This window comes from Ursus maritimus, unplaced genomic scaffold (assembly GCF_017311325.1).
Source record: "Ursus maritimus isolate PB19 unplaced genomic scaffold, ASM1731132v1 scaffold_8, whole genome shotgun sequence".
NCBI lineage: Eukaryota > Metazoa > Chordata > Mammalia > Carnivora > Ursidae > Ursus > Ursus maritimus.
The window spans coordinates 80653145-80676833 of record NW_024426996.1 but is presented as its reverse complement, the minus strand read 5'-3'; the positions used below and the strand labels follow the sequence as shown (position 1 = coordinate 80676833).

General features: G+C 43.7%; 1 protein-coding gene and 1 pseudogene across 3 annotated transcripts in view; one reads left to right on the top strand and one right to left on the bottom strand.

Moving 5' to 3' along the window:
* Positions 1-23689, top strand: part of LOC103676619 (E3 ubiquitin-protein ligase RNF4) — a 207227-nt gene that overhangs the window by 60985 nt on the left and 122553 nt on the right. The gene's annotated exons all lie outside the window — the stretch shown is intronic.
* LOC103676600 lies at positions 22534-23473 on the bottom strand (annotated as a pseudogene).

The following is a 23689-nucleotide window of genomic DNA, read 5'->3' as shown; positions in this document are numbered from 1 at the left end:
CAAAATTCAGTGAAATTGTTAACTAATAGTTTGTTACAATCTAATTCTTTTCTTTCTTTTCTTTTCTTTTCTTTTCTTTTCTTTTCTTTTCTTTTTTCTTTTCCTTTCTTTCTCTTCCTTTCCTTCCCCTTCCCCCTTCCCCCTTCCCCCTTTCCTTTCCTTTCCTTTCCTTTCCTTTCCTTTCCCTAATTCTTTTTTTTTTTTCTCTTAATGCTTGGCAATTACTGCACTGATGAAAGTAGCCCAGAAGGGTAAACGTTTTCTACAAGTGCCTGCTGAGAGGTTAGCCTTCTCTACAGAGGCTCCTGAAGGTGAAGACCTGTCAGTGCTGGTGCACCCCTGTCAAGGACTAGGACAGCTTAGAGAAGGGAGTTGCCAGCCCCTTGCAAAGCTGTTTAGTTGCTTTAGATAAAGAAATCCCAGAAATGAATTCTTGACTATGGTTATAATATTGTGGTTGCTTTCTGTTTTTAAAAGCATAAAAAACGGGGTGCCCGGATGGCTCAGCCATTAAGCATCTGCCTTTGGCTCAGGTCATGATCCCAGGGTCTTAGGATCGAGCCCCTCATAGGGCCTCCTGGTCAGTGGGCAACTTGCTTCTCCCTCTCACACTCCCCTTGCTTGTGTTACCTCTCTCGCTGTCTCTCTCTGTCAAATAAATAAAATCTTAAAAAAAACCATAAAAACAGCATCGCTTATTAACTGGCTTAAATTACAGCTGCTGTCAATATTCTCCCTTTCTTCAAAAGAATAATGGGTCAGTTACATCTCAATTTAAACAAAGAGTAATAGAGGGGTGCCTGGGTGGCACAGCGGTTAAGCGTCTGCCTTCGGCTCAGGGCGTGATCCCAGCGTTATGGGATTGAGCCCCGCATCAGGCTCCTATGCTATGAGCCTGCTTCTTCCTCTCCCACTCCCCCTGCTTGTGTTCCCTCTCTCGCTGGCTGTCTCTATCTGTGTTAAATAAATAAATAAAATCTTAAAAAAATAAAAATAAAAAAAATAAAAAAAGAGTAATAGGAAGGTTGGATCTGTCACCCAGTCATTACAATTAAATGCCTCTCCACACTGTGAGTTGAACAGTTCTTTTTATGTTTGCACATTTGCAGATGCCCGCACCAGTATTCCAGTTGGAATGCTAAGATTGGCAAATCATAGACTCACAGAACTTTAGAACTGGACGGGAAAACAACAGAACACATGCTTTTTGCTGAGATGGTATTTGCTAGCTGAGGAAGCCAGGGCCCAAAGAATTGAGTTTGGAAAATCCCTTTAATTGTCCTGTCAGTCTCCCCTCTTGCACCCTTCAGCTCTTGGTGGCATTTATCACTTATCAGTGATCACCCGGGATACAAACCCCCTGCTATTCTTGTCTTCTTACTCTCATCCCTTTCTGTAAACTAGTCTTTGTTGTGAGTGTCCTTTGTACGGCCTCTTCAGTCAACCCTTTTGACACATAAATCTGCGCTTGCCTGATCACTTGGAAGTCCTCACTTTCCTTTGGTGACACCTTCACTTGCTCTTCCAGGCCTTGGCTGACAGACGCTCTGGTCGAATGGAGAGGTTCTCTGTCTTGCTCTTTACTTCCTTCCACTTTGTTGTCCTGCTGCTCTCACCACCTGTGTCTGACCCTGTAGCAGTCGCACCGTTCTGCCTGTGTGACGCGGCCTGCAGTGTGAGCAGGCCCTGTCCTTCTCGCCTCTGCACCTTTGCACACTGTTTAACTCGCTTCTTTGCCGTCTTAACTGCTGTTTCCCTCTCAGAAGAGGTCATGGGCTATCCCTGTGGGAAGCACACCTGCATTATCCTAGGCCAGGCTGTTGCAGCCCTTCTGGGTTCCTTTGGTGTCTGTCCTCAGCGCGGCCATGGCACTTAGACTGGATTGTAATCCCTAGTTCATTGGGACGTTTTCTTCTAAACCATGGTCTGTGGCTTACTCCACACATAGTACGCACTCAGAAAATGTGGCTCTGGGATCCAGTCTAGTTGAGGTGAGCTCCTGCACTTCTTCCCTCTTTCCTTTTTTTTCCCCTGAAATTTGTTGTTGTCTTTGTTTTCGAATTTGGAAGAAAGCATTGTCCTTTTTTCCAAAGTTAATTTTATATTCCTGTTTTTTTTTTTTTTAAAGATTTTATTTATCTATTTGACAGAGATAGAGACAGCCAGCGAGAGAGGGAACACAAGCAGGGGGAGTGGGAGAGGAAGAAGCAGGCTCATAGTGGAGGAGCCTGATGTGGGGCTCGATCCCAGAACGCTGGGATCACGCCCTGAGCTGAAGGCAGACGCTTAACCGCTGTGCCACCCAGGCGCCCCTATTCCTGGGTTCTTAACTGATAAATTTTAGTGAGTCTGTTAACCCATGGAAACTCGCTGCAAAATTTATGTGAGTACATTATCTTGAGGTTTCTTCAAAACCTCTGTTCTTTCTCTCCTGGATCTGGAATCTTTCATCCTTTATTGGGTTAGTTTCCTTAGCATCCAGATTTTTAATTTCCTGTCTTCCCTTCCCCCTCAGTCCTTCTCTTGACCTTGCTTAACCACTGCAGGTACCTTTCTGTTTGACCTTGTCCTACCTGTTGCCACTAAATAACTTGAAAATACGGGTTAATAATATTGGTTAATATTGGTTGCTTCTACTTTCTTCATCTTCAATTCCTGTTTTAGTTCCTTATCCATCTACCACTTTAGTCAGCTTTCCCAGAGGTCATTAAGTGATCACATCCTTACCAGATCCTGTAGTTGTTGTTCAATCCTGATGTCCTTTGAGCTTGTTGCATTTGTTCTTTTTTTTTTTTTTTTGAAGATTTTATTTATTTATTCGGCAAAGATAGAGACAGCCAGTGAGAGAGGGAACACAAGCAGGGGGAGTGGGAGAGGAAGAAGCAGGCTCATAGCGGAAGAGCCTGATGCGGGACTCGATCCCGGAACGCCGGGATCATGCCCTGAGCCGAAGGCAGACGCTTAACCGCTGTGCCACCCAGGCGCCCCTGTTGCATTTGTTCTTGATTGTGTACACCTTTCTGGAACTCTCTTTTGCCTTCTTTTTATTTTTTATTTTATTTTGAGAGAGAGAGAGCATGTGGGGGGGGAGGGGGGAGGGCAGATGGAGAGAGAGAATCTTAAGTAGGCCCCACACCCAGTGCAGAGCCCAGTGCAGGGCTCGATCTCACAACCCTGAGATCGTAACCTGAGATGAAATGAAATCAAGAGTTGGACGCTTAACTGACTGAGCCACCCAGGCACCCCTTTTTGCCTTTTTTAGAAGGCGGTGTCCTTGTTCTCCTCCTTACCCTGGCTTTGGTTGCATTCCCTTATTCCTACATTTACAATACTCACCTTGATGCAGGTGTGTCTACATCCAGTTCTTTCTCTTGAGTTCATTCTTATACTTGGTAATTTTAGTGTATGTTGGTAGAGATTTTTGATAATACTTAACAACTCAAGTGTTGAGCGGTCCATCCCTAACATTGTGTTGTACTTGGTTACTAGAGTGGTGGCTGAGGCCTTTCTTGCCTCATTTCTGGCAAGTGAACTCAGCCTATCCACGTTTAGACTAAACTCTTCACGTTACAAAATGGCATAGTGGTTTATGTGCTAGCTAATTTATCAGAGTAAGTTTTTTTTTTAATATTTTTTTATTTTTATTTTTAAGTAATCTCTATACCTGACTGGGGCTTGAACTCAACCCCGAGATCAAGAGTCACATGCTCCACCGACTGAGCCAGCCATGCATCCCTCAAAATAAGTTTTGTCTAAAGATCTCACGCTAGCTATATGTGGTTGTGCATTGTACAGTTTCTTTATCTGACAGGTAGGACTGTGCTAGGTAATCTTGAAGATCTTTTCCAACTTTATGATTCCATGATTGTCAGTCCTTTGGTCGCACACTTTAGAGACTACCCATCGCCTGCTGCAGGGGTCTCTAAAGTGAGGTGTACTTGAGAGGCACACTAGGAGTAGTGGTGCTGTTAGTTCTTATATTTTCCAGTAAGATGTTAGGCTTTGCAAACACTTGTTACATGGGTTGAGATCGGCACCCTCACTTGCTGAGTATTTCAGAGTCATGAGTCTTGCATGATTGCTGAGGTATCCTGAGGCAAGAGAGGAAGTTTGTTCACTTACAGTGTGTTGAAGAAGCGCTCATTAAGTATGTTCATGAATTCTGATGATTTTAATTAAACTGGTCCTCACAAAATATGTAGTCTTCAAAGAAACCCTGGATTGAAGACAATGCCAATGATGAAAGCACATGGAACAATCAGGAAATTGATGACAGAAACACCACTGCTGCTTCCCGAGTAGTCTCTTTATTAGCCACGTAATGAAGTTCGGAAAATGATGTAAGCAGAGCTGAGAACCAACTCTCAAAGATTACTTGAAATGTGAAGTTACTAGTAACTAGAAGTTACTACCAGCCACGTTCAAAGTGGTTATCTTGCCTTGAGATGTTAGGGAAGGAAAGTAGGGAGCCTTTATAGTCAGCAAAACATTTATAAACCAAGTGAGAAACAGTCGTACATTTTGTAGCCATGTTTCAAGTTCTGGGTTACTCAATCTAGTACTTTATAAAATTACATTAAGCTTAAGGATGAACTCCTCCTGAGTTTCTAAAAGGTTCGGTTGCATAAGCAACTCTGGCTATTTCCACAGACAGACATTTAAGATGGAGAATTAGGAGCATACAACATTATGGAAAGGTCAGGTGGAACGGGTCCCTAGGCTGGGCTTCCAAGAATGACTTCCAGAACAAAAGTACAGCACTCAGTTGTGGGGTTGATCAAGCCAGTCTGCAGTATCTGCCACACTTACCAACACTCAGAGACAAAATAGCCACATACCATTGGGAGAAGCTTGCTCTTCCAGCAAGGGCGGAGCGGGTAGGCAAAAGGGATGTAGTTCATGGGAAACAAGATGGTACCAAAATAAATAAATTACTTTGTCAGCAAATACTTTTGGAGTATTCATAGAAAGGACTGCAGAAGATTTGAAAAATTATTAGGATAAATTATGATAAACACATCACATGGAGGGGTTTGTTCTGGGATAATAGAAACATGCTTCTAAACAGATTTCAGGTTATGCTTTTTTTTAGATTCAGATTGGGTACTTTTATGTGTGTGAGAGAGAGAGAGAGACACTGAATATCCTGGGGCATATATATTTTGAAATGCTTTCTTTAATTAACAGGGTTTGCAGAAAAATTAGATATAACCCGTGATGGAGAAGCCACTGTAATTTATTTAAAAAGATGCTTGGTTACAGTAGGATGGCAGAAAGAACAACACATGTTAAATTTATTCACCACATGATGCATAAATAAGTTCTTAGAGCAACAAATTGAAGCCAGAATCATATATGGGATCAGCCTGAGCCCTTTACAAAAGTAGTAAATCTCTACAGTGTTTTGTAACGAGATGGGGAATAACTGTGAAAGTACTTGGCAAGACACAGAGCTTTTCTGGTTATCTTGTGGCAAAATTAAAAGCACTGCCTATTCTGAAGATGAATTGAATGTTTTTCTTTTACACAAAGACAAGTGGTCTAAATTTGCTGATCTTTTCTGTAATAGTAAGTGGCTTTCAAGTAGAAAGCTACCTAGCAAATTCAGTATTTTTGAGAAAATAAACACTTCATCTGCCCCCTCAAAGTAAAGGTGACATTTTAACAATGAGTAGAAAATTGCTTTTGGAAAGAAGCTCTTGCTGTAGAGAGCATCTTGAAAATGGGTGTTTAGAGTTGTTACCAGTGTTTGGTTTGGTGCTAAGAATAATATAAGTAGTCATCTTACTGCATCCTTAAACTGGGAAATGAAATTCTTTTACTGTCTATAAGCTTTTTATAAAGTTTCTTTTGAGCTTATTAAAAATACAAAAATGTGATACCTTCTGATTTATGTAAAAACAAAACTCAAAGATAAAAATTGACTAACTGAATTTTAGTAAAAATCTTTGTGTAATTGATTGATGGGATTGAAAATTGATTAGCATGATTTAGTAAATGAAATGATATATTTCTTCCATTTAGATCTGTGTGTATTTAAATAAGAGAGGGACCTTTTTCAGTAAAGACTGCTGGTAAAACCAGCTTTCTATGTAATTGAATTTATAGTGTTCCAAAAATCTGGTTTTAACACAAAGTATTATAGCAAGATTTTGAAAATTAATAAAGTACAGTCAATTACACTGGCCCCCTTACATTTTTTTCTCATGATTCTTTTTGTAAAAAGTCTTTCCAGGGCACCTGGGTGTCTTAGTTAAGCGTCCGACTCTTGATTTCATTTTGACTCATGTCATGATCTCAGAGTTGTGAGATCAAGCCCCGTGTTGGGCTCTGTGCTGGGCGTGGAGCCTGCTTAAGATTCTTTCCCTGCCTCTCCTCCTCCCCACCCCCTCCTTTTTTTTTTAAAAAAGTTTTTCAGTATTGTTAATTAAAAAGTATGCAGAAATATGATTTCATTTTTATCTTGTATTTTTGTTTTGCATAATTTTTAAAAAAGATTTTATTTATTTATTTATTTATTTGACAGAGAGAGACAGACAGTGAGAGAAGGAACACAAGCAAGGGGCGTGTGAGAGGAAGAAGCAGGTTTCCCGCTGACCAGGGAGCCCGATGTGGGGCTCAATCCCATGACCTGGGATCATGACCTGAGCCAAAGGCAGACACTCAATGGCTGAGCCATCCAGGCACCCCTGTTTTGTGTAATTTTTTAAAAGGTTTTTAATTTATTCACTTTAGAGTCAGATGGAGAGAGAGAGGGAGCAAGTGCAGGGGGAGGAGCAGAGGAAGAGGGACAAGCAGACTCTGCGCCGCACACAGAGCCCCACACAGGACTCAATCCCACGACCCTGAGGTCATGACCTGAGCCGAAACCAAGAGTTGGGTGTTTAACCAACTTGAGCCACCCAGGTGCCCCATGCCTGGATGTACAGCCTGTTATGTGGGTGGGGGTGGTGTGCACTCAGGTCTTCTTGAATGGGAGTCCTTCCAGAGGAGTCCACCTGCTGTTCTCCAGCTGGGTCTCCTCCTCCTTTCTCCCATTACCTTGTATTTTCTCATACATCACATCTGGACCTTGGCTCCCTACCTTTGCTTTCCAGGAAGGCTTTTTTTCTCACATCCTCTTCTTTTCCCACAGTCCATCCCTTCCTTCCAGTTCTGCCTCCTGAGCACCCTGCTATTCTTTGTTATTTGGGGCCTGGCTTGTTGCTGCTTTTTCCACTCAGCTCACCCTGATCTTCTCTCAGCGACAACAGTCACCTCTGATGACACTGAACACATTTGTATTTACCTGTGCCTTCATTGCCTTTTACTAGATTGGTAGTTTATCGAATGCAGAGAGATTTTAAGGCAGAGTACCTTGTTCATAGCCAATAAGTTTGTTGAATGAATCAAATGAGATGTAGAATTAGGAATTTTTAAAAGTTGTGTAAAAATTTCACTATCGCATTTGAAGTGTAGAAATTTCCTATCATGTGAATTTAGACAGAGTCTAGCTAATTTAGTCCAGATGTTGAAACATACTAAATTAAAAGGCATAGTGAAACATTCTAGGCCAGCATTTCCCACAGTGAGGTATGAATGTTACTACCAGGTATAGCTACCACAGTAAGGGAAAAACAAGAGGGGTGTTACTGTGAAAAAGCGTGGGTGGTTATTTGGAGAATTGGGACTTAGGTCTTAAGAGGTAATGGGTTGGATACATTCCTTGTGTGCAAAATCAGGTCCAGATTTAGTTGATTCTGGAGTGTGGAAGATCATTGTCCTCCCTTTCTTGTGGCATAGAAACTCTTGGTTGAGTAGGGTTAAGTTGTTAGGTCACTCTGGGAATTAAACAGCATTTGTTTGAATATTGTCCTTGTTATTTATTGAAACACTCATGTGCTTACTCATCCAGACTCTTGTGAAGAGCCAACTGATTCGAAACTCAAGTGTGGGGCTGAGAAATTGTAATAGAACTTTTGTTGCTAACAGTGGGTGGACTATAACTTCCTAAAAATGGAATTTTATTTAGCAGTAATACAAAAGCAGTCCAGTTAGGTTTATTCAGTCTTATTTAAACAAAATGTGCAGATATGAGCTTAGTGCTATTTGTCAGTTTTAGTAGTGAGAGCTCTTGAGAGCTGTGGGGAAGATTAGTCAAAGGCACACCTGAGATCTGTCTTCGTTTGTCATGTATTTAGAGCATCTAGTATGTGTCAGGAGTTGTTCTTGGCACTGAGGATCTATGAGCAAACAGAGCACATGAAGATCCCCATTCCCCCCTTTCAAGGGAAGAGACAGTAAATTCCATTAGATGAAGTGGTGGGATGGTGAGTGATGAAGTAGGTTTGTGGGCGTGATGCCTCCAGGGTTAAGTGGGGCCAGAGGGGGGTGGTGCGGGTTAGGGAAGGCTTTCCTGAGAAGGTAGCACTGAACAGAGATCCAAAGGCAGTGAGGGAGCAAAGCTATGTAGACATCTGGACAAGAGTGTTATAGACAGAGGGAACAGTAGGTGCCAAGGCCCTGTGACTCTCCTTTATAATTTTAGCTAATTCCACTAAAAGAAAAGATGGTTTCCTAATCAGTTGGACTGAAATATTACCTCGAATCTGGTCACAAATTCACAAATTTCTGGATGGTCCTATTCCTATAGTCTCCCTCAGAATTTTGGGCCTGGCGTACTGTCATGTGAGCATAAGTTGATCTTATCTCATTCAGATACTCTTGAAAGTGGAGCCATATCCTCAGGGTCGGATGCCGCATAATTCACATACATCTGGAGGTTTTCACACCTAATACTAGATAACAGGCACTTAAAGCATGACCTCTCATCTTCACTTTTGAATGTCTTCTGAAACTGTGACTGACTTAGCACTTCTTCAGAACTTGTGCTTCTGGGCAGCTGGGCAGCAGTGAGTGTTGGGAGTCTCCAGTCACCGTCTGCTTATTCTAGAGGCCAGTTTGAATCTGTGCTTCTTGGACAAATCATCTTGCTTTGATTTCTACCTGCAGGTTTGAATTTAGTGTGTTCAGATCTTCCAGTTGTAAGAAAGCAGTACCCTCTGTGAGCCACTGTGGACCGGCCATTTGGATTTCTTCCAGCATTGTAGATTCAGAGAGTCCTTCTGAGCTGAAGAAGCAACTCTAGGTTTCTTAAAACAGTTTTGATGACATGTTCTAAACCAAACCTCCACGTTTTTTTCTCCGTATATTTTAATTAAGTCCATATATTTTAAACTTTTCCTAAGTATTCCATGAACTGGGTGAGAATATTAAGACTCTTTTTGGTCACCTCATTTGTTATTCCTCCTAAAGACAGCACGGTCGTTAGTGTAGGACACAGCAGTAAAGGGCCTTCCAGCCCTCTCTCTTGCCTGGAATAATTAAAACTCTTTTCTCCCTTTTATTACTGAAGCCTCATGGTGACACAGGAGATGAACCTTCCCACGTCTGGATGTAAGGCAGTGTGCAGTTTGGAAGAAGGTATGCAAAACACCCCATGGGTGCGGGACCTGGAGCGCTCCTTCCCAGAGCAGCGTTTGGCTAGGGGATCCCCGGCTCATTTTCAGTCCTTACTCCTTGGGCTGAGAGCTTTTGTTCTAGCAAAATCTCATGCTCAGGTGGGCTGCATTTAGTCCAGTTTCCTAGACTGAAATAGAGCACTTTAAGAGCTGACCACACCAGTGCCTCTTCCTGTCCCTCCTGCCCCTTCCCTCCCCTTCCTACTTTCTGTTGTGTTCAGGGTTGTTCAGATTGCAAGAAACAGAAGGCCACCCTGCCTGTACCATTGCTCCTTCTCGATGTGGGGCGGCTTCGCTGAGCTTCTCTTCTGGCTGGCCCACCTTACGCATGGCTTCTGGTCTTTGGTGATTCTGCTTGCCATGGACCAAGCCATTCCTCTTGACAGCCTCTAGTGATTACTGGCTGATTTCACTTTGGATTTTAATTCACATTTCTCAGAAGTAGACCAGACCATGTTTTTATGCTAGGCCTCGTCTTGGGTCCCTGGGCATACTGTGATGGGCTGTCTTTCTTCCTCACCCCCTACCCCTCTGTAGGCATGAGAGAGAGGGCCTGGGTTACTAAGCAGGGGGACAGTGGGGGCACTTTCCCTATGAGAGTCATCTTGCAGACAAGCTTGGAGACGCACACCTGTTTGAACAATGACCTTCTGTTTGGTTATGCATAAAAAAAGTTGTATGTATAGTATGAGTTTGGAAAGGAATGGCTTCAGAGGTAGAAAAGTTAATTTAAAAGTGTCTTGGTGGGGTGGCCCGGTGGCTCAGTTGGTTAAGTGTCTGATACTTGGTTTCAGGTCAGGTCATGATCTCAGGGTCCTGGGATCGAGCCCCATATCAGGCTCCCTGCTTAGTGGGGAGTCTGCTTCGCCCTCTGCCCTCTGCCTGCTTATGCTCTTTCTCTCAAATACATAAATAAAATTTTAGGAAAAAAAAGAAAGTTCTGGTCTAGGATTTTATTCTATACATATCGCTCAGAATTCTCCTTCACAGAGACATCTTTGTATATTTTTAATTTGAGAGAGAGAGCACAATCAGGTGGAGGGGAAGAGGGAGAGGGAGAAGCAGACTCCCTGCTGAGCAGGGAGCAGCCTGATGTGGGACTTGATCCGAGAGCCCCAGGATCATGACCTGAGCTGAAGGCAGATGCCTAACAGACTGAGCCACCCAGGTTCCCCTAGACCAGAACTTTCTATTTATCACTTTCTAAATCTTGCTCAGGATATCAGAACAGATTATAAAGACAAATTTAACTAAAAGTTAAGCCCAAAGTAACATTGGAAGCCTTCTTTTTAATCTCCTTTCTCCGTAAATAAAGTCCTGCATGCTACCTAATGGAAACCAGATTGTCCAAGGATGTGGCCTCACAGTAAGGGCTGGGCTGGGGACCTGGGCGGTTTTCCAGCCTTGCCAGGAATTCACCATGGGACCCAGAGAGAATCTCTTGTCCTCCTCTGATTTGTAAAATGAGAGATTTAGGTAAGATTAAAGGTTGCAGGCTGGGCCTGGCTGCTGCTCATGGGCAGGAGCTATCAGTAGGCCAGGTAGGAGGAAAGCCATGTGCTGAGCCCAGCCCTGCTGGGGAAGTGGAGCAAGGGGCCTGGAAGAGGAGCGGTGGGAAGTACCCATGTGCGACCTTGAGGTCTGGGGCCAGAGTTGGGGGTCTTTCGATTTAGAGCAGTTGGAGATAGTTAAAGGGCTTTGAAAAGCTGAGTCAGACATCCAAGGCTGCAGGGAAGGTAATGGTTTGCAGGATAACAGTGAGTACAGGGAGACAGGTGAGAGGTAAGGTGGCAGTGAAAATGGACAGAAGGGCACATGTCTGAGACTTATAGGAGAGTGAGGTGGGTTGAATGTGGGAGGGGCAAAGCAAATTCTTAGGAGTCAGACTTCAGAAATGATTTCCCCTGAGATAGGAAGTACCATCGAATGGCTGGACCTGGGGGCGGGTCTTATGGTGTGTTAGCTGCATTTGTTTAGGACCTCATACTCCTTGGTTCACAGTACGTGCCCAACATCTGTTAAGTGTTGGTCTCCTTTTTCCCTGCTTTCCTATCCCCCCCACCAAACCCAGCCTCATTTTATGCTCACTCCTCCCCAACCCCTGATCTGCTCTAGTCTAATAGGTTTGCATATTTGGATAGGTATGAATCTGTTTTCAAAAAATCCCTTGTATGTATTAGTTTATCACCAAGTGGTGTGAGGCACAGGTCCTGCTCTCACTTCACACAGCTCCATGTCCAAGATCATCTGTTGCCGTGTATGTCATGTCTGCTGAGTGCTGGGTTGTCAGGCTCTGTGGACAGATGTGGAGGGTCTTGTCTGACACTCTGGTTTTAATCATGTAAAGATGGGAACTTGGGAGGATTTGAGCAGAAGAGTGATCTGCTGTGACTTAGGTTCTGCAAGAATGACTGCTGGTGCTTCGTAGATGTAAGGGGCGAAGACTGAAGCAGGAAGACCTGTTAGAGGCCTGGTGTCAAGGTGTGGGTGGGCATTCGACAGGGGAATGTGGTGCACCCTGTTGATTTCTGGTTATGGGATGGGGGGCATAGGCATCTTCTCAGGCACAGGTGTGCTTCACGTGGGGCACACTAGGCTGTTCCACACACTAAGCTGGCCGTGTCTACTGACCTTTCATTTTCTTTGCATCGATGACACCCAGGTTCTCTGGTTCACTGCTGCCACAGCATAAATTTGGTTTTGGACGTGTTGAACTCTAAGAGCCTCGAGATGTCCAAGAGGAGATGTGGATTAGGCGATTGTTCCATAGACATCTGATTTTTGCTCTTCTCTATGCCACTGGCTCCCTTTCCATTGTGGACGATGGTCTGTTTTGCTCCCAAACTGTGTCTTCACCCTTCCAGCCTTCGATGTGGAGTTTCTTCTGCTAGTCGTCGGATCGTTCTCTAGGTTATTTACATCGATCTGAGTGTCTCCTTGACGTATCTGTGGAACAAGGCAGGCTTAGGGTCCTCCTACTCCGTCATCTTCCCAGCCCTCTCCACCATAGCCATCTGAGCCCCAAACCAGGTTCTGAGAGGTGAGTGTGTCTTGGTGGTGTGGATGTGACTGGTGGGGTGAAGCACTGGTGAGGAGAGGCCAAGAATGGGCCCTTGAGGTTCTGTAACACTCAGAACCTGTGACTTCTCTTACATCATCATCATTGTCATCATCATTATTATTATTTTAAGTAATCTCTAAGCCCAACATGGGACTCAGACTCACGACCCCAAGATCAAGAGTCCCATGCTCCACTGACTGAGTCAGCCAGGCACACCCACCTCTTTTACATCATTAATGCTTACATCTGACTGCCTTAAATAGATTTGGAACAGAGGAGTTTTCAATAAATATTACATGCATAGCTTTTTTATTACATGAATTAATCATTTGGCATTAATTAAAAAATGAACATTAAAATCAGAAGCAACATGAATTTATCAATTAATTCCGATTACCAAAGAGTTATTTGGGTACAGGTAGTAGCCCTCTGCCCTCTTGGAAGTATTGAAAAGCCAAATTAAATTAAAAAAAAAACTTACTGAGAATAAAAGTTTCCCTCTCCCTCTGTCTAAGGGTCCCCACTCCTAACCGCCTCCCCCCCAAAATACTTGAGATGCTTCTGGCCCAGGCCCTGGGCAAGAGAGTGTGCTGACCTGTCTATGCAGGGGAGAGGGAGGGAGCAAGGACAGCGCATTGTCTGTGCAGACTGAGAACCACAGAAGACCTCAAGCATTTGCCCAAGTGAGAGAAGTCACAGTTGCTGTCCAGCGACTGAGTAGAATCTGGTCACTGGCAGTTTGTGCAAAGGTGTGGTTACTGGTCACTGGCAGTTTGTGCAAAGGCCAGACTCACCAAGGGTGTCAGAGCCTTGGACGTCAAGCTGAAATAGTTGAAAGAATGAAAATTTATTCATGGAGCAAACATTTCTTGAAGTTTTTTGGTATGTAGGGTACATGCTAGATACTGGGATTGTAACGTTTTTAAGAATGTCCGTAAATCTTGTGTATTGTTCGGCATGGTTGGGTTGCAAGGAAGTGTCGGATGGAGTGGTTTCTGCTCCCAGGAGGCTTGTGTTTTAGGTGAGTTGGACAGCAATGAGATATAAACAGCAGCAGTCCAGAACTATGATAGAAGTCAGAAATTAATTTGTCTTGTTCTTTTGGCATTAATTTACAGTAAGCAGTTAGTTGCTGAGGAGCTCTGCCACAAACCTGGTAGTGACGTGTTACCATCAGCTGGCATTTCTACAGCACTTCCCACGCCAGGCATTGTTGTGCCCTCCGTATATGTGTGTCTCCCTCTGTACTCACAGGGACCTGAAGTGGAGGTGCTCTTGGCTCCAGTTTGTGTTGAGGAAACAGGCACAGAAAGGCCAGGGCCAGGCAGCACCTGCCCTTTTGGTTTTAAGGGGCTGGGAAGGTACCATAACAGGTGTAGGGCCACTTAAGATGGTGATATGCTGATTCTCTGACCAGTCTTTGTGGTTTAGACAGTAATTTCCATACAGCATTTTTGAGGATTTCATGTGGTCATTTGAGTTTTATTGGACTTTGTACAGGCAAAATTATATTATCTCAGGCTTTCAGTGGACATGAGAACTAAAATACCTCAGAATTTTGTGGAGGCCATGTAATAATTATTCCAGATATTCATCATCATCATCATCATTATTATTTTAAGATTTTATTTATTCATTCGACAGAGAGAGAGACTGCGAGAGAGGGAACACAAGCAGGGGGAGTGGGAGAGGGAGAAGCAGGCTCCCAGCCGAGGAGGGAGCCCAGTGCGGGGCTCGATCCCAGGACCCTGGAATCATGACCTGAGCCGAAGGCAGATGCTTAACGGCTGAGCCACCCAGGCGCCCCAGATATTCATTATTTTTGATGTAATTAATGGTTACCATTCTGATGTCAATTTTGTGAAGGCACTAGTTTGAAAAGGGGAAATCTTGAAGCTCCTGGTTTTGTCTGGAAGTCACTTAGCTGCTGGCAGCCTGTACCCCACTGTCCTTTCACTTGAGCTTTGTTGTGGTTTTCCTGCCCTGTGAACAGTGACCATCTCCCAGGATTAATACAAGAATGTCCAAAAGTGCAGTGTGACTTAGAGGCAGAACTTACTTTAATCTTACATGTTTCTTAAAGGTCTGAGGAGGTCATTTAAATGTTTTAGTGATTTGTTACAGCAGGTCTTCTTGAAGGTCCTCATGGTGTCCTTGAGAATGTCAGGAGTCTGTTGTAGAAAATAAACTGACTGGAGAACATCCATATATAGTGCAACTGTGGTAGGAATTAATTTAAAACCATGGCTTTGGGGAATGTGTGGGCGGTTTGAGGTAGATGAGAGAGGGAGAATCTTAGTAGGACTCCATGAATGCTAATTGTTATCATGTGCTTTTCATGATTCTAAGATGTTTCTGGTGTTAGAGCATTTAATTAACCCCGTGAAGTATGCACATTGTTAGTGCTCAGGAATATTCTGTTTCTTAAGGGATAATCATCTGTTAAACTTTCTAGAACAGTTCTTTTTTAATCTGTTGTGGGTTTTGTTTTTTAGTTTTCAGTATCCATCCCCGCCCTTAAATTTGCCCTTCTTAAAAAAAAAAATCTTTTTTTTAATAGTGGTTAAAATATATATCATAAAATGTGCCATTTAAACCATTTTTAAGCATACAATTCAGAGAGATTTGCCACATTTTGACTACTTTTTATTGTTGAACAATTCTAAGTCATTAACTTTTCATATTTATTAATAATTTCCTGTTTTGGGGAGCTTGGCAGCTTTCTGAATTGATTTCTAATCTTGAGCTGAATATTTTTTTTCACTTCAAAATAATACTAGTTGTTGAAGCTAGGAACTTAACTTTAAGTACAACTTTGACCAGACACCTCAAGTTTTGATACATAGTGTTCTCAATTCTGTTGTTTTTTCTGAATCTGTTCACTCAGCACATACTCAGTTCATGCATGTTATGTGTTAGTTACTAAGGTAAGTACTGGGACTTTAAAGATTTATTTTTTCTTTTATTTTAGAGTGAGAGAGAGAGAGCACAAGTGGGTGGAGGGTGGGAAGGAGAGAGGGAATCTCAAGCAGTGGGTCTTAGTCCCATGACTCCCGAGATCATGACCTGAGCTGAAACCAAGAGTTGGACGCTTAAGCAACTTAGCCACCCTGGCGCCCCTGTTTTTTTATTTTAAGTGAATATGGCCTGTAAACTTTTGTCTTTTGTAATGTAGGTTTTTGTTTGTTTTTTGGTAGCTTATTTGATTGGTTTTCCAAGTGTTTCATGGAGTTTAACACTAGAAGTATTCAGTGCAGTTGTAAATCTTGACATAAATCCAACAATTAAGCCTTATTTAAATTTCTCGTTTACGTTTTTCTCTACTTGGTTTGTTACAAATCGATAGGTGCCCTGTTTGATGGTTGGTAACATCTGTTAACTTTACTGGCTTTTGCATTATATATTCAACATGTTTATTTTTATATTGAGTTATGACCTTCATATCTTTATTAAAAGTGTACCTCCTATTAACAGAGTAACCTTGTTACTTATAATGTTTTTCTTTTCCTTTTAAGATTTTATTTTTAAGTGATCTCTAGACCCAGCGTGGAGCTCAAACTCAAACTCCCGAGATCAAGAGTTGCGTGCTCCACTGACTGCACCAGCCAGGCACCCCACTTATGTTTCTCTGGTTCTAAGTTGCTACCCATGCATTCATTTTATTTGCATTTGCCTGCTTTATTTTGCCCATTTAAAAAATTCTGTCATTTTAATAGTAAACACCTGCCATTTAGCCTTAATGATTACTATGTCCCTACACTCTATTAAGCACTTTACTTGTCATATCTCATTTGATTCTGTGACAACCTTCTGAGTGGATTTTTTTTTTAATACTCCATTTACAAATAAGGAAACTGAGGCTTGCAGTGTTAATGACTTGCTTAAGGGTGAACAGTGAGTAGTTTTCCACCACAGTTGTATGGTATTTTACATGTATATTTTCTAAGGAGCCATAGGGTTTGGTGTTGCTTTGAAAAATAAACAAACTTGGGGCACTTGGGTGGCTCAGTCAGTTGGGCATCCATATCTCTTGGTTGCGGCTCGGGTTGCTATCTTGTGGGTGGTGGAATCAAGCCCCACATCTTGACTCCACACTTGGAGGGGCGTCTGCTTGAGAGATTCTCTCTCTCTATCCCTTCCCTCTGACTCATTTTTGCTTGCTCTCTCTCTCCAATAAATTCGTAAATCTTATAAAAAAACAATAAAAAGGTAAAGAAAAATAAACAAAATTAGGGGCGCCTGAGTAGCTCTGTTGGTTAAGCATCCAATTCTTGATCTCGGCTCAGGTCTTGATCTAAGGGTTGTGAGTTCAAGCCCCACGTTGGGTTCCATGCTGGGTGTGGAACTTACTTAAAAAAAAAGAAGAAGAAAAAAGAAAACTTAATATTTTTTCGTACATTATGAGGAATCTCTGTTTCTTAGAAGAAGGAAAATGAGTTCTGGTGCACCTGACTGGCTCAGTCAGTGGAGCATGTGACTCTTGATCTTGGGGTTATGAGTTCTAGCCCCACGCTGGGGGTATGGATTATTTAAATAAGTAAAATCTTTAAAAATAAAAAAAAAAAGAGGAAAAAAATGAGTTTTGCAAAGATGAGTGACTTTTCAAAGTTACACAGCTTATTAGGAGGTAGAGTTGGGATTTGAACCCAGGTATCCTGGCTCCAGTCTCTCTATACCAGACACCGCTGCCTTTTTGCGGTTTCTCTTTGTAACCACTGCTACTGTTCTATTTGGGTTAGTCTGCCCTTGATCGTAAATGGTGCTGAGAGGTGAAGGTATTCCAATATATTCTTATTTGTTTGTTTATTAAAACAATTTTTTTAAAGTAATTTCTGTGCCAGCTTGGGGCTCCACCTCATAACCCTGAGATCAAGAGTCATGTGCTCCGCCGACTAAACCAGCTGGGCACTATTTATTCCAGGCATATTTTATTTAGAAGCATGTGTGTGTATGAAAACAAAGTCATAGCTGACTCAGTTTTGTTTGGGGTGGGACCATATGGTTTGGGGGTAATGTTTTAGTAATTTTTCTTCACGCTGTTTTGTGACATAAATTCAGATAACCGGAAAAATTTATCAGCATTGATGTTGCTATTCTTGGAAGATGTGTCAACATTTTAAAAGGAAGCTTAATTCAGAAATACATATTTTTGTAAAGACATACTTTTGGGATTCCACAACTTGTCTCATGTTCTCTTTACCTTTGACTATCACAGTGTCTAGTCGGTGCTGTTGAACATGTAGGTTCAGAGATACCAGAAGTCCAGATAACTAGGTGTACTGAAACTATTGTCACCTGGTACAACTATTCAACTCTTGGGTACTAAGACTTCAAACTTATCAGAACCCAAAGTTGTGGGGGTTGGAAGGAAAAAGTTTCTGGATTGGTCCAGAAAGCGTAAATCAAGAGATGCGACTTGCATTTGGACCCTTCTTTTTTGGAGAAGCAGCACCATCTATTGGGCATCTGTGCAGAATATATATAGCTACCTCTCGTGGGACAGCTCTCTAACCCCAAAGGTCTCCTGTTTGATGTGGTGAGTCCCCAGTGGGCCATTTCACCATTCTCTGCAGCCAGCTGTTTTGGGTGGTGGAGTATGTGACAAGATGAGTGAATGTCATGACTATGGGTCATCACCTCACTGTTATCCTAAAACAAACTCTTTGGTCATTGTTGTGTCATAACAGTGAAAAGTTGTACAGCAAGTCCATAGATGGTGACATTGGAGAACAGGGTGTATCAGTCTGGGTCCGATCAGGAGACAAACCATATAGTAATTTAAACAAGGGAAATTTAATATATTAAGAAATTAGTGAGTTTTGACAGAGTAGCCATAAACTGGAAAGAGAACTCTAAAGTATACTGCAGGCTGGGATAATACCCCCCAAGGAAGGATACATTTGGAAGGGGGCCACACCCCAAGACTGGGGTTCATATCTTGTTGGAATACAGATGGTTGTAGCTGGGTTGCCTGGGCCAGAGCTAGTCCATACTCACTAGGCAAGGAGGATCAGTCTGGGGTGCAGGCCAGCTGAGGCAGGTGGGTGGGCATGCAGAGGCAGTCAGCCCCCCGGTAGGCGTGCTGCCTGGGGTGCATTGTGTCTGTGTTTGGAGCGCCATGGAGACATACCTCTAGGGTTCAGGTGGGCAGGCGTGCAGGCATCTGGGAAGCACCGCCAGACCTGGTTGCTGGAGCAGCAGCCCCCTTAACCAGGCACGCACACACTTCTTCTTTTTTTTTTTTTTTAATAATGATTTTTTATTATATTATGTTAGTCACCATACAGTACATCCCCGGTTTTCGATGTAAGGCTCGATGATTCATTAGTGCACACACTTCTGTCTATCACTTGGGCCGGGGCGGCCCCAGGCCACTGTGTGGGACAAGGTTGGATGGTAGGTAGTAGGCTCACTAGGCAGCAAGCCCTGCAGCCAGCCCTTCCATGTGCTGAGGCATGGGGCTGAGGAGAGGGTGCAGGAAGCAGTCACTGCGGCTGGGGCACAAGTCCAGGCTCCCTGGGGCTCCTCCCAGCTGTGTTGTTGCTCCCTGAGTGAGTCCAGTGCTGGAGCAAGCACGAAACACCAAACACCACGGAAGCTGTGCTCTGCAGATGCCTAGCATCGGAAAATCCAGGTCACCCTCCGTGGAAGATCATGTCACTGCGCACATTCATCGTTCGCATCCTTGCTGCCATGTCTCTGTTCGTGAGCATATTTGAACAAGTGTTGGGCAAAGAAGCTCAGAGACATACACATGCAGTGCACCTAATCTCATTCACTGAGTTCTGAGAGCTGCTTCGTCAGTGGCTGTCATTGCTGAGCATTCACAGAGGACACAGATTTCCTTGTGCTCCATGCCCATCCTCAGACCCCTTCTCTAGAGCCCTCTGCCTCCGGTTATCCCTTCTTGTTCTTTCCAGGTTCCTGGACTAGCCAGCCAGATAGCAGCTTCCGTCAGTACGTTGGCGTAGATCTGCTTCTCTGGCCATTTCTCCTCCCTGGCAAAGTGTACAGGCAAGCACACTTCTCAGACTTGTGCTCACGGGTGATTTTCCCTCCTACTGGGCCTTTAGGACCCTGTCTGAGTAGAGGGTCAGCTCCAACCATCCACTGCTGGCCGGTGCCAATGTTATCATTTAGAGCCATCTATAAAGAGACTCTGCATTTTCTTCCTTTGTTATTGGTCATAGGTGTCATTTTTGAAGTGGCAGTGCCAGAACTTAATTATGCAGCATGTGTGTGATTTCAGGGTCGTTTTGCACAAGTTCTCCCAACGGGCAGCCCAGGTAGCTGCTGTGTCAGACAGCATCTCCTGTCTGCCGCCATCACTTTGAAAACCACTGGAGTCTTCTGCTTGTTCATTCCGTGGACACTGCCTGTCGTAGGAGTGACATTATGGAAGGTGTTAGAAGAAGAAGAAATGTGCTTGGGACAAAGTCTGTGGTCAGTTTCTTGGGGGAGAGAGAGGAGCGTGTGGTCGAGAAGTGCTGTGGGAACAGGAGGAGGCCAGTACTAACTGCCCAGACTGGGAGAGAGTGGGAGTGGGGTGAGTCAGCTTTTAAAGAGAAGATGCCTGAGCTGCACTGAAAGATGAGAGGTACTTTCCAGGCGGCTAGCGGGAGGAGGTATACTGGCAGATGTGTTGTGGTGGTGTGAGTACAGGTGTGGGATTCACACTGCCTGGATTTGAATCCTAGCTCTGTGATGTCAGATGGGGTTCCCTGATGGGTCTGTTCCACATCTTTAAAATGAGACGGTAGTGCCTGCCTTTGGGGTCAGCCTGAGAGTTATCGGAGGAAATATGTGTATGGCATTGAGCACAATGCCTGGCACTTGGTTCTTAGCTTTGTAGTCTGATGTGAGTCGTTTCCTGTCCTTGGGGCTTCTGTAGTGATGTGCACATCTTTTTATATTAGTACTCCTCATGATGTTGAAACTGTCCACTCCCCTGCCATTTTCTCAAGAGCCAGAACATGTATGTGGTCTTCAGATCCATCTCCAGCACCTTTCAGGTCTTCCATAAACACAGACTGAACCGTACAGAGGTAGCAATGTAGGAAAAATGGAATATTTTCTAACCGTCAGGCGTGTTTCTATCAATTTATTTCCTTTTTTTTTTTTAAAGATTTTATTTATTTATTCGACAGAGGTAAGAGACAGCCAGCGAGAGAGGGAACACAAGCAGGGGGAGTGGGAGAGGAAGAAGCAGGCTCATAGCGGAGGAGCCTGATGTGGGGCTCGATCCCATAATGCCGGGATCACGCCCTGAGCCGAAGGCAGACACTTAACGACCGAGCCACCCAGGCGCCCCTACTTTCTTCTTTTTTTTTTAAGATTTTATTTATTTATTTGACAGAGTGCACAAACAGGAGGAGCAGCAGGCAGAGGGACAGGGTGAAGCAGATTCCCCGCTGAGCAGGGAGCCTGACATGGGGCTTGATCCCAGGACCCCGAGATCATGACCTGAGCCAAAGGCAGACGCTTAACCAACTGAGCCACCCAGGTGCCCCTGTCAGTTTGTTTCTGATACTATGTTTTATTTGCATTTAACCTTTATTTGCACTCACCACAGACCATCAGGTGAGAACAGACACCTTTAACGGGGTGATTACTTGGCAGTTTCTTTTGCATCACTGCAGTTGATCTTCGGCAGATCTGGCCCAGAGTTTCCAAGCATGGATCTGAGTAGGTGTTTGGTTCTGGGAACCCCATAGCCCCTTTGCTAGAAGCATCTAGAAGAGCCAGCTACTCCGAGGGGACACTTCCAGAGCTTTCAGCCCATGATCACTTAGTCTCTTCTGATTTAGTTTTAGTTAACAATTCTAAAAACATAGAGCAGATACTTTAAAAAATAAAATGTGTCTTAACCCGAAAAACAGAGTGAGTAATTTAAAAAATATATCTTGAGATGATAAGAATATAGTGCATAGGTGGAATGCTTTTTGAGCTTTCTGGTCCACAGTGATTTTAAAAAATTCAGTCTTTGAGTCTTCAGTCAGATGACATTCATTTGAATAGAGCAGAGAGAGTGACCTCGCCCTCAAGGAGCCACCATATGTGATCCTGTGTGCAAACATGGTCATCCTTTATGAATCATAGTGCTGGCCAGCACTGGATGGCCGCTAACTCTGTGCCAGCCTGAAGCTTGAAGCACTTATTGCCTCCTCCGGGCAGGCCGATGAGGCAGGTATTCTGGGATGAGAGCACTGAGGTGAGGGAAGGATGAGTAATGCCCGTGTTAACGCACCAGTGAGTGAGGCTGGGCATTCTGGCCCGGAGCGGGCATTCTTAATTACTTCAGTAGTTTGTTTTTTCTTTAACTTTTCATTTTTTTTTTTTTTTAAGATTTTCATTTATTTATTTGACAGAGATAGAGACAGCCAGCGAGAGAGGGAACACAAGCAGGGGGAGTGGGAGAGGAAGAAGCAGGCTCACAGCGGAGGAGCCTGATGTGGGGCTCGATCCCATAATGCCGGGACCATGCCCTGAGCCGAAGGCAGACGCCCAACCACTGTGCCACCCAGGTGCCCCTAACTTTTCATTCTTTACTTGGAAAAATAAACTTTATGGAGGTATAATTTACACACAGTAGGATGCACCCATTTTAAACACACAGGTCTAGGAGGATTGACAAATGTCCACCACCCCAGTTAAGACTCAGTTCTTCCTCTCTCCTCTGGCCCCAGGCAGCCATTAATGGTTATTGATAGGATTTGATTAAAATCTTCCATCTTGCTAGCTATTTTCTGTTGATCATTTATTTCTTGTTTTCTTTTCCCTCTTTTTCTGCCTCTTGGTTTAATTTAGCATGTATTATGATTCCATTTTCTCTCTTCTATGGACTTAGTATTCATACCTCTTAAAATATTTTTATACTTTTGCCTTTGGGTTTTTAGTGTATATTTTTTAAAAATTTCTATTTACTTATTTTGAGAGAACAGGAACTTCTTTCATTTCCTAAGTACCATGCTTCTTGGTGGCACTAGCTTCCCCACCAAGGTGTCACAGAAAACAGAGCAGATTTGAAACTCCCACTGGATTGCAGATCACGATTACTCCCGAGGGGTCTTCACAGTTCAGATGGGCATACATTTCAGAAGGCAGCCTCTGAGTTCCCCTCTCTCTCACACACACTCACACAGACTCTTACACAGTGGGAACGTTGTCCAGCTGGTGGGCTTGGCTGGCTCATGTCAGGTACTGTACTCTGAGGAACATGACCAAACAGGTGAGCAGCATCCCACCAATTCTCAAGTACTTGTTCTGGAAAGCCTGCTTCTCCCCTCATGCTGTAACAAGTTCAGCATGTTGGCAGTGTCAGGAATCTTCTTCTGAGCCTCCTTCAAGGTCAGTCTCTAGGCCCTCAGTCCTTCCAGAATACTGCGCCCGACTCCAGTGAGGTCATCTCTGCCGTGGTGAATTTTCTGGAGGGAAGAGTTGAACTGCTGTGAGTCATCTGTTAGGATGGCGGTATCTGAGTCGTTAGTGGTGGAAGTGTGATACGGAAGCTCCTCTTGCCATCGCTCCTGCTCCCTTGTGTATCACCAATGCTGGAAGTTTCCAAGCGGTCTACATGTGCTGGACATGATACTTTCAGTGGTCAAAATGAAGTTTGGCGTTCTGTCTTTTGTTAGAGGGCTCCTTGTTGGACAAAATCTCCAGATGTTCTAGATGGCTAAATATCTGATCTATGTTTGCTTGGATTTTGTCTTCTACTAAGTGCAGAGACTATTTGCCATCTCAAGTCCTCCCTTGTGAGACTAGGTATTACGGACCTGCTTGTGCATTTGCTGGTACAGCGGCTCCATGTCGCCAGCCTTGCTGGGTCCAACCTTGGCTTTACAGTGTATATTTTATGTGTTTGTTGGTTATTAAAAGTTTGCTTTATTGGGCGCCTGGGTAGCGCAGTCGTTAAGCGTCTGCCTTCGGCTCAGGGCGTGATCCTGGCGTTCCGGGATCGAGTCCCACGTCGGGCTCCTCTGCTGGGAGCCTGCTTCTTCCTCTCCCACTCCCCCTGCTGTGTTCCCTCTCTCACTGGCTGTCTCTCTGTCACATAAATAATAAATAAAATCTTTAAAAAAAAAAAAAGTTTGCTTTATTTTTCTGTTGAATCAAGTATTAGCCCCCA